This window comes from Geospiza fortis, unplaced genomic scaffold, assembly GCF_000277835.1.
Source record: "Geospiza fortis unplaced genomic scaffold, GeoFor_1.0 scaffold121, whole genome shotgun sequence".
NCBI lineage: Eukaryota > Metazoa > Chordata > Aves > Passeriformes > Thraupidae > Geospiza > Geospiza fortis.
The window spans coordinates 1,461,091-1,471,132 of NW_005054346.1; the positions used below are offsets into that span (position 1 = coordinate 1,461,091).

General features: G+C 41.9%; 1 protein-coding gene across 1 annotated transcript in view; it reads left to right on the forward strand.

Annotated features, from left to right (window-relative positions):
- The window catches only part of SLCO5A1 (solute carrier organic anion transporter family member 5A1), a gene marked incomplete at its 5' end in the record, with an annotated part of 73,119 nt that overhangs the window by 656 nt on the left and 62,421 nt on the right, over positions 1 to 10,042 (forward strand). The window lies entirely within an intron of this gene.

Sequence of the window (10,042 nt, forward strand, 5' to 3'; positions counted from 1 at the left end):
TTGAAGTAAAATTACCATGCTGTCCTGTTTTAAAATGTTTTGTAGCATGGTGAACAGCAGTAACGGGTGAAGCTAACACAGTGTGCCTACAAGCAGTTGTGCTCACACCCTCCTGCAAGGGTAATAGAACAGCAGAGAAAGTTGTCTTCTCTAAGGCCTTTCAGCACTTGGCAGTGGTGGCTGGTGGCTTTTTCAGAAAGCAGTGTTAAAATTTGCCCTGTCCTTTCAAGTTTCTTTTTGCTAACACAGAAGCTTTGCATTTCTAAATTCTGGTTGCTGTACCTTTAGCCTAAAGTCTCTATAATGTTAATGCTGAATAAGCACTTTGAGAGAGTTTTGGCATGCTTTGTTTTACTTTTCCAGCATTCATTTGCTTGAACTAGCAATGAATTTTTACTGTCATTGGTACATCATCTGGCATCTCAGAGTTGAAGACTCACTGATAAACCAGCATGTAAAACCTTCAGGGTTGAGCTTGGTCAGGGCAGCTCAGGGAGCACAACGAAATAAGTTGTGTCCAATCTGGCATGTGTTTTTCAGCAGGTACAGACAAGTCTTCTTGATTAATTGTGCAATGGTGGGAAGAAAGGGTATCTCAGATAACTGGGTACTAAACTTTACTGGAGTTTGATCGTGATAGTTTGTGTAATGTGCAAGAAGATTAACTGCTCCCTGACTTTGCATTAGCACCTTAGATGCTTCTATAAGAAATGAACCTCGTGTACCCTTCACATTCTTTTCAAATAAGGAGAGGCACTTAGGGGGCTGAGAGAGCTGTGAAGGAGTTTTGGATACTCAGCATTACCATTTGCAGTTAGTTTTCTTTGGCTTTATGATAGCCATGGAGATAATAATTGCGTGTAAAACACACATTTATGGAAGTTATATTCTTGCAGAGTGTGTGTGTGTAAATACTTTACTGAACAGAAGTAGCGATCTGGATCAGTGTTTTTATTCCTTTTGACCTGTTCTTTGGCAATATGACTGTTCCCTGAACCGTTTTAAAGCCATGCACAGTCTGTGTGCAGTGTCTTGAAAAAGCCTGGGGCGCTGCAGGTTTTTGGAAGGAGGGAGAGGTATTCACTGCATTGCTAATCTGCATGATGAAGTATTTGACAATGTGTTTTTTCCCTCTCTTCTCCTGTCTGAGAAAGGTTAAGTGGTATGGAAATTAAGATTAACCTAGCATTGACTTTATTGGCAGCATGAAAGAACAAAGCATCTCGTTACTGAGGTTACTAAATTGTAGTTTGGAACTTTTGCAAGTAGGTGATCTCACACAGTCCTCAAAAACGAAGAAAGAAAAGGAAATTCTGTAGGTGAGAAATGAAGGGTGAAAGAGGTGAACGGTGAGAGAGGCGGAAATCTTTCTTCAACAAAGGGGAAGGCAAGGTCAATGGGGGGAAATCCTCACTGTGCAGGAGAAATGATGCCTAGCACTGATGCGCCTCTAGCACAGGAAATACTCATGAAATGACTCAGGTAACTTTAATTGCAGCGAAGTTAACAAAGGTAAAAGGCACCAGCAGGCTGGGTAGACTCCATGTGACCCTGTGGCTGCCAGACACTGAGGGCAGCTTTGATCTACAGTGGGAGGACCCTTGTAGAGTCCAAGTTCATTTTTAGTGATTCAAGAGAACAAAGATGAGTACACCCAGCTACAGTGTATGTGAAAAATTTATACCTGTGATTTGATTGTGACCACAGGGAGAATTAAAATGAACACAAAGTGTTCAGTTAATAAAATGTACTATCACCTCCATTCAGTTCTGAAGCCACTCAGGGCTAGAAGCAATGTTGTCTGCAGTTGGAAATCTTGGTATTATCTTTCTTAAATAGTGTGGAGTTCTGAGGAAACATTTAAGTTGTTAATGTTTAAGTATTTGCCTCACTTCAGATACAGGCCAGTGACTTTTTGAGGTGCAGGAGTAAAATCCGAGTTTTTTGGGGAGAAAGAAAAAGAACACTGTTTGGCACATTGATGTGAGTAAACATGTTTTTGTTGGATCTTCTCAATGGTTTGGAATGTTGAATGTCCTTCAGGAGAGGGATTTGTGGGCAGCAGACAGCTCAGCCAGGTGCAGGGATGGGATAGAAGTGGCCTGGGCATGGCTCTGCAGGCTTGCCACCTCATGTCCTGTGTTATGCAATGCCTGCTTCTCCAGCTGGTGTGATTCTATTACTGGGGAAAACTATGCAAGTGATGGCCAAAATGTAAAATGTGTGTCTGTGTGGAGGCATGGGCTAACAAAAAGTCTTGGAGTAGGGCATGGCAGTTGAGGTTTTAAAAAGAGATGAAAGCCCAGGGAAACAGGTCCCAGTCACACAGATATGTGTTTGAGTGAGGACACCTAATTAATAAAAAAAGTATCCTCTAACATGAAATGGAAGGTCACTTACCTGTTTGTTCATAATCATGCTGGTATTGCATTCTATGTTTTTCTTCCAAAGGAAGATAAATATATTTAAGTGTGCACCTGATAAAAGGTTCACTGAGCTTCTGAACTGATGAGCTTTTTGACCCTGCAAGTGTGACCACTAATAGTCAGTCAGTAAAGCCCCTCTTGAGTATCACTAATCCTGATTCTGCAAAAACTCACCTTATGTGGCTGTGGAAGCTATCTTATTTATTTTCCAAGTTAATCCAGCTCAGGGCTCGAGTGGCGATAGCATATCCTCTTAAGTGTAGGCATGCAAGCTCAATGTGGACAGCTGTTTTAACATTCCTGGCTGGAAGTCCTCCTCTCAAAAAACATATTTGGTGCTTATACATAGTCTCTTGGCTGCCTACAGTTGAGTCCATCTGTCAGAATGGCACAGTGCCAGTTTACAAGGTGCTATGTTGTTTTTAGTAGGACAAAGGTGCCAAGCAGGGATGTGTATTTGGGCTGCCCGCATAGCAGTGTGTGAGCTCCTGTGTGGGATGTTTCTTCCTTGTGAAGCAGTGTCACCTCCGGGTTCTCCCACCCCTTAAACTTGGCAATACTTTGATGCCCTGATGCTAACTTTGAGAAATGTGTGACATCAGGCTTGAAAACAAGTCATGATTGTAACAGGTGCCTAGGAAATGTAAGAACCGGTTCCCTTAATCACAGATAATCCAAAAGGGAAGTTGCACACTGTGTAAAAACTGGGCAGTCACTAAGTGGTCTTTATCTTCTCCAAAGTCTCTCCCTTCTGTGCTCAGCTGTATTGTGATGTGTCTGTTGTCAGCTGCCTGATGTGTGTAGGTTCTTCTTTTAAGTATTTATCCAATTAAATTAATTGCAATTCAATTTGAAGTTGAATTGGACTTCCTGAGTCTTGTTTTGTATTCCTGATAGTGTTTCTGCTACTTGTCAAATTCTAGCACTTAAAACAGTGATTTTTCTAAACACTGTGGGTTTTTTTTGTAGGGATCCAACAGTTTGTCTTGAATGTGAGTTTACCTTGTATTATATCAGGATTTTAAAAAGCAGTTTTTTAAAATTAAGTGTGGCACTTAGAAGTTTTAATAGTGGCTGGAAACTTTTAAATATTTTTCTTCTTTTGCAAGTGGATATTGTTATAAAAAATGAATTTACCCTTAAAATTCACACATAGAGAGGCAGTATTAGGTTTTACAGAGATATTTCATGAATGATAATATTCTAGCATTCGGGAATGGCTTGTACCAGTACCCTCCCAAAATGACTAGTGAAAAAATTAGTCATTGTGCTAAGGATGTTTTATTTCAGTTTCCAGAATACTGTAGGCTGGTTAGGATATGATATGAGAAAAGTGTCTCAGTTTAATTTCATGCAGACTGTCCCTAGGTTTTGGAACAAACTGTAATTACAAAATGCAAAGATAAAGGTTTTATGGGATAATGGCTGAAAAATTGGAAAAACCTGTGCAAATGGGCTTGGTACAGATAATGGCTGAAAGCCAGGGAAGTAAAGTAATTTCATAACCTGGAAAAAAATAAATATTTAGACAAGTTTCAAAAATATTTTGGAATCCTCCTTTGTTTTCATGAGGATTGTTTGTGTGGGTTGCTGTTTCTAGCATTAGGTAAACCATTTCACTATGACTGTATTTTGTCCGGAAAATACCTCCTTACCAGTGTTTTACAGGTAGCTGTTCTGTATACATACCCTTCATGTCTGTTACAGGCTTCCCCAAAGTCTTTATATATGTATGTATGATGGTTGTATTTATTATACTTGTAATTAATTCTACCCCTATATCCACATCCCACTTGAAAGGAGAGGGCAGGAGGGGTAGCTTCCCATCAGAAATCCACCACCTCTGCCTGCTGGGTCCCAGGGCATAGCCCAGCTGCCAGACAAGCTAGATCTCTGTAAGGTGACATTGCTTGGATATTGGCACAGGAAGAACTGGATTTTTGTGCCACTTTGATCCATTTTGGTCTGGCTGCTTCTGGGGTTATGGGTGTCCCTGGGGGACAGGAACTGGAGCCCACTGGGGGCATCAGGTCCTTTATGTGGGTGCTACAAGGTCATTGAGGTTTTCTGAGACAGTATCAACTTTCTAGCTGAGCAGAAGGGACCATCTAGAAGTAGGGAAACAGCTGACCAGCATTTAATTTTATTCTCACCAGTCAGCTTATGACCACTTTTGATTTGCTTTTGGAATACACTTTGTACTTCCTGATGTCCAAAAAAGCTAATTTCTTACAGGGTTTTCTCAGCATTGATCCCTCTAGTTGGTAAACCCTACAGAAATAGTGTGTTTATTTTTACAGCATGCCTGTGAGAAGGAAGATTTTTTAATCAAACATTGAGGCAAAAGGGCATGTTCACCAGTATTTTTTATTGCTTGCTCTATTTTACTTGTAAAGGGGAAGTGTGCAGAACTTATTTCTCAAATACATGATTTTACTTTATCTGAGAGAAGGCCACATCTTGTTTTATGCAGAGGCAAGCACTAAGACTTGATCCATCAGCAGTCTGTTTTTGTGCAAACCTGGTGTGCATCAGGCACAGCCAGGCAAGGGAGGGGATTGTCCCCCTCTGCTCTGCAGTGGGACAGCCTCACCTGGGACACTGTGTCCACAGTATAAAAAAGACATAAAACCATTAGAGAGCATCCAAAGGAGGGCAATGAAAATGGTGAAGGGCCTTGAGGGGAAGCTGTATGAGAAGTGGCTGAGGTCTCTTGGTCTGTTAAGACTGGAGAAGAGGAGGCTGAGGGGGAGACATCATTGCAGCCCACAACTTCCTTGTGAGGGGATGAGGAGGGGCAGGCACTGATCTCTCCTCTATGGTGACCTGTGACAGGACCCAAGGAAATGGCCCAATAATGTGTTGGAGAATGTTTAGGTTGGATATTAAAAAGAAAGCTCTTCACCCAGAGGGTGGTTGGGCACTGGAATGGGCTCCCCAGGGAAGTGGTCACAGCCCCAGCCTGGCAGAGTTCAGCAAGTGTTCGGACTGTGCTCTCAGCCACATGGTGTCACTTTTGGGGATGATCCTGTGCCGGGCTACAAGTTGGACTTGACAGCCCTTGTGGGTCCCTTCCAACTCAGTGTATCCTGTGATTTCATGAGATGTGTGTGTGAAACTCACACTTGTTTTATTTGCACGCTCAGCTGGGCAGCACTAGCAGAAGGCTGAGCTCACTGTGCTCTTGGCTGGGGGTAGGGCGCATCTTGGGATGCAGGTGAAGTGACTGCAGCTCTTTTTGTGTGTATGGATTATACTGCTTTCTCCCACAGGTGATTTAACACTCAAAGGGTGCAGTATTGTGCTTCTCTGGCACTCTGTAGCATCCCTTTTTTGTTAAAATGCTGATCAGGCAACTGGCACAGTTCCCAATAATTGCTTACAGTAGCACTGTGCAGTTTTATTGTCCTTTCCTATAACTGAGGAAATAGAAAGATAGATTTTACTTCTTCACTTTAGTTTCCTATTCCATAGGTGGACTGATACCTCTTTTTCATGCTGTAATCCTAGATATCATTTTCTTAAGCATTTATTGAAGCTGGGTTTTTTTTGTCCTTTTAAGCAATGTGTACATAACAGGCAGTTCAGTAAAGAGTGGGGGCAGCCTTTGCTCTGAAGTTTTCTGCCTGCAGGATTTAATGTCGTGAGTGATGTATCTTCACTTGCTCTGCCAGTGCCGTGTCCCTTAGGGATGCTTTCTGCATCTCTCCAGTTGTGTCCTTGCCATGAGCTATGGCATTGTTCACAAGCAGCTGTATTGACAAATACATCACTTCCAGTAACTGGCAGAATGCACTTTGTGCTTCTTAGGAGCAAGAAGAGACTTAGGCACATGCTTCCCTGATTCTTTTTCTCTCTGTATTAAAGGACAAAACTGGGCTGGATCCAGGGTTCTGAAACTCACTGAATTCCCAGGCCCAGTTGTTTCCCTTGCTTAGCATTTGTCAGAATGGTTAGCATTTTGTTTCTGAGGTTGACAGTGCCCTTTTCACCCCTTTGAGCTTGGGAACAGTGTTTTCTTGGAGAGCAGCTCCCTTCTCTGTCAAGCTCTGCTGCAAGCTGGTTTGTGCAGACAAGTGTCTCCACCTGCCGTGGTCCTGGAGCAGCTTGGAAACCTAGACATGAAAGTGGCCTTTAAGTAACAGCTTGTTTGTAGCTTTTGCCAGGAACTGAAGGCTTGGGATCTAGTGTCTGATTACCTGGGGGCTGGAAACTTTAGCTGTCTGCTGGATACCCTGAGTGTTTTCTAAAAGGTCACTGTAACTACTCCTGTTGCAGGTGGATTAGAGATGCTTTGTGTTTCATCCATTTTCCCTGAACTCTCATTCAGTGGCCACCTCACCTGGGAGGACTTAATTGCTGTGAAAGTGCTTATGCAGTCAAAAGAGAGGAGGCTGGATTTCTCTGTACTGTCATTCAGAGACACATGGGTTTCTGTCTTGCTTGTGCAGGAAATCCAGGCAATTTTATAAATAAGTCTCTGCCTTCTGTTTCATCCTGAAGGCCAGCATATAAAAATTCAGGTTTTTAAAGTAGATGAATGGAATTTATCCATAGTTTTTAAAAGAACAGAAAACTAACTAAATATTAATATTAAACTTTCATGCTCTCGTTTTAATCCTGTGAAGTCTGTTTTACCCTGGTAGCACTTTAAAAACCCTTGTTTTTTTTGTGAAGAATGAGCTCGGTTTTCCTTTTTTGTTGTTTTTACATGCCTTTCCTATTTATTTTGAAAACAGCTGGGAAGCCACCATGCAAAAATGGCACATATTTCAGCTGGTTCCCTCTGGCAGCTTTTGCTACTCTTGACTGAAAGGTCAGAGTAAGCACTAGCTCTGACTTGGCTGCTGATGATGGGGCAGTGCCGCATGAACTCTGAGGGCAGGGCAGGCTGGTCACATGTCTTCCTGTGAATTGTCACCAGAGCTGTCAGAATTTCAGCTCCCAAGTCCAAGGATGTCTCTGCAACCCCCTCAGCAGCTACAGGGATGCTGGGACTTACTAGGGCTGTAATGGGAAAGCTTTGAAGTGGCACAGTTGGAAGAGGGAGCAAACTGTTGGCTTTGTGATTGCTGGTGTCCATGCTTTTATTCAAGCGCCGCGGTCCTTTTACCTCAGCTCAGTTGGACAATCTGGGCACATGGGCTGGAGCTAGCAAATTCATGACAGAGACAGCTCTGCAGTGCACATGCAGGTTGATTTCACCTGAGTCAGTCAGTCACTCCAACTCCTTTCAAGTGCCCAGAAAAAAATAGGACATCTCCTGTGATGGGAACAAATATATCACTGCTCAGCAGTGTGGAGATGTATGGGCTCTGTCCTGCTCTGCTGCTGAACAGTTTGGGCATCTGTTGTGCTGTCACAAGGCCAGAAATTTAGACACTGCCAGCATTAAGGAGAGAGCTAAGGAACCTGGGGCTTTCACTGCTCTTTTCTGCCACAAGGAATTTGTTCTTACCTGAGAAATCAGGAAGTGCAGACACAGAAATTCAAGTGTTATTTTATGCTGCCATTAGACCCGATAATCTAATCAGAAAATATTAACTCTCATGTAAGTAAACGGCTTACTTGGCAGCAAACACAAATTTACACCAGCGAAAAACATCATGCTCTGGTATAAATTACGTTTTGTGGTGAGTTTGAAGGAGATCCAGTCAGAAAAAAAAACTAGGTTCATTTTTCCTTGTAATTTGAACAAGCAGGTAGATGAATTGTGTCACATGAAGTGCTTGCGGAGCAGTACTGCATGTCCACTAATTGTATGCTCATGTGCTGTTCATCTTTGATTCTTTTCTCCATTTTTAGTACAGGTTTCTTTTCAGCAGCTTGCTTCCTTTTCATCAGCTTGCCAGGATATTTTTTTAGTGCTTCCACTTAATTCGTTGCTTATATTGACGTTAACACTTTGTTTACATTGCCCCCATGCACAGTAGGACCTCAATCTGGTGGTTGCCTTCTGCACCTTTTATCTTTGATGTTTACTGGATTTGAATGAAATCCTCAAGAGTGTCTCAGCAGTGATTTTCTTAAAATCCAGCTGCTCTGAGATCAGCTACCAGCTCTTCAGTTTTTTGAATTTAGCAAGCTTTTCTAAATTAGCGGCACCTTTCCATATTTACCTGTTTTCAGTCGACTTCTTTGAAGTGACAAAAATGAAATCCTGGCAGGGTTCCCCTGTGATAATGCCATTTTCTTTCTGTATTAATTAGGCTATCCTCTAGAATCAGAATATTTCAGCTAATGCATATATTAGCTGAGTATATCTTCTGATACCTTGTGATTTGCTATTTTATACTTAAGTTGTACTTCACTGTTTGTCCTGGGTTTCTTCACAGGTGTTGACTTCAGGTGTTATGTAGGCACTGAAAGATGCTGGTGTGCTTCTGAAGTGGTTTCAATCGCATCTTGGTTCCTGCTTCTCCTTTTTTCATTCTCTCATAAGATTAAAATCTGAATACACGGCCCCCAGAAGTCATTTCAAGTAATGCATTTCTGTAGATAATCCAAAGTAGACAGGGAAATAGCTGTGAGCTCTGCTGTGGTGGCTGCTAACCTGTGATTACTTAAACAGAATGTGTCAAGCAAGCCTCACTTACATCTACAAATATCTAAAGGAAATATTCTGGAAGATGTTATCTGACATTGCTGTGTGTTAAGCTCTCCCTGTACTTGAAGAGAAATTGCTGTATTCAGCTGAGCTGTTAACTGAGTAGATTTTGCTTTGTACAACAACTGAAAACACTATCTTTTCCATCAAAGGTTCCAAAGGAATCAGCTCATAGGCTCAGAGGTCAAATCCATGTGAAATTCATGAGCAGAATGACCTGTGTATGCTGGTTAGGTGGGAACTTTCAGCTGAAAAAGCCCCAGGAAAAGTGAAGAAGAGGAGGTTAAGTGTCGGCAGCATGGGATGTTAGCGCCTCTTTCGTGTGCTGCAAGCCAGAATGGACTCTGGTCAGGAGGCACCTGCCAGGGACAGTAGCTGAAGCCCATAGGAAGGGCTGAAGATGCTTCTGTAAGTGTCTGTGGAGTACAGGAAAGTCCCTAACAAGGCTGCGGAGTTTTGGCAATGCAGAGAGTGCAGAGAAGCTTTGCTTCTGCCATGCTTTTCTTCCTCACTGAACAGCATTTTCCACTTCTGTCCAAAGTGCCTCTCCATGCTATTCATTGGTGCCTGCCATTTCAGTAGCTGGAGTTTAAAAGTAGTAGCAAAATACTTCATTTTGTGAGTTTTTAATCTAAATTTATGTTTCTGCTTGTTAATTCATCCCAGTGAGGGGAAAAAGATGTAATGATGAGTGTAACCTTCTAGGATGCAAATAGCTTCAGTAATAGTCCTGTTTAAAAAATGTAAAAAAATTGTTACATAATAATAGAGTCTGTAATTGTTGTAAATATGATGGGCAGTGTATATCAACTTGATTTAATACAGCTGTCTAGTGACAGAAATAGTGAAGGTGTCCCTAGGGAATTTTTATAGTCACAGGAGAAAATAGCACATGAGCTTTTTGAGTCTGCAGTATAGTAGTGCTGATGCACATCAATGTAGGCATTTATCTGGTAAGTTATATAATTGGCCTAAATAAGAATTCTAAAAAACTGTTTCTTCTGCTAAT